This window comes from Limulus polyphemus, unplaced genomic scaffold (assembly GCF_000517525.1).
Source record: "Limulus polyphemus unplaced genomic scaffold, Limulus_polyphemus-2.1.2 Scaffold2049, whole genome shotgun sequence".
Taxonomy (NCBI): Eukaryota; Metazoa; Arthropoda; class Merostomata; order Xiphosura; family Limulidae; genus Limulus; species Limulus polyphemus.
The window spans coordinates 192,598-193,718 of record NW_013667659.1 but is presented as its reverse complement, the minus strand read 5'-3'; the positions used below and the strand labels follow the sequence as shown (position 1 = coordinate 193,718).

The 1,121-nt window shown below is 32.5% G+C and overlaps 1 protein-coding gene across 3 annotated transcripts in view; it reads right to left on the bottom strand.

The window, feature by feature from the left end:
* Nucleotides 1-1,121, bottom strand: part of LOC106465781 (TOG array regulator of axonemal microtubules protein 2-like) — a 42,502-nt gene that overhangs the window by 20,386 nt on the left and 20,995 nt on the right. The window lies entirely within an intron of this gene.

Below are 1,121 nucleotides of genomic sequence, written 5' to 3'. Positions count from 1 at the left end.
GTGTCAGTATAAATTACTTGTACCTGATGATGACAAAACCTTGTCGAAACGTTGTACATGTGCTGTTATGTTAAACTTATATTAAAGTTTTTCTTCATTACCCATTCAAGCCGTCTCCAGCCATTAATAATCAATAAAACTACAGTATTGGAAATCATACACAGTGATTTTTGCACGGTCCGATGGTATTACAAACACATTTAAAGTTGCCAAAGTTGAATATATTTTTCTTGTACCGTATTTATATACTTGTAATCCTATTTCAAACTCAGTTTATGGTTATAAAAAACTAGTGGCTAACATACTTTATCATTTTTCACATTACAGACGTCAATAAAAACGACACGTGAACTAGGCATCAATTTGGGTGTAACTCTGAACTTGTCTAGATGGAGCTTAGCGACAAGAACAACGTCCTCGTTAGAAATTAACAATATAGAAAAGGTATTCACATAAGGGGAATGCCTATTAACACAGCTTGCGTTTACTGAACTATTCTCTACACACGTCCCAAGTAATTTGCAATAATTCACTAAACGCGCAGTTTACACATGACCAACCATCAGCTATAAATATAACTAATATCAACCATTAACGTTAAATATAACTAGTATCAATCATTAACGTTAAATATAATTAGTATCAACCATTAACGTTAAAGATAACTCGTTTTAATTACATCTTTTTAACCAAAATATGGAAGGGTATGGTTTCTGATTAGCGTGGTGTGTTGTGGATCGGAAGGTTCAGTGCTCGTAGCCGCTGATGATTGATCTGATGACTCGTCTAATCAGCAGTTCTAAATAAAGAGTTGACTGTGCTTAAACCTTGGGTTTTCTGACGCGGCCGTTTAGGCCATGTGTCTAACAAGATGACATTCAGGTTGGTAATACCAAATACTCAAACAGAATAACGTATAATATCACTCATTTCCCAAAAACAAATCATAATTTAAACTTCATAAGCTTTCTTATGAAATGTTATATACATTTAAAATGTGTTTTACGTAACAAAATAAATCACAATATCCAAAAGTAGAGCTTTCTTGTAAATATATATATATACTATATATATACTATAGTATATATATATAAGTAGTGTGTGTAGTGTACGTGTTACGT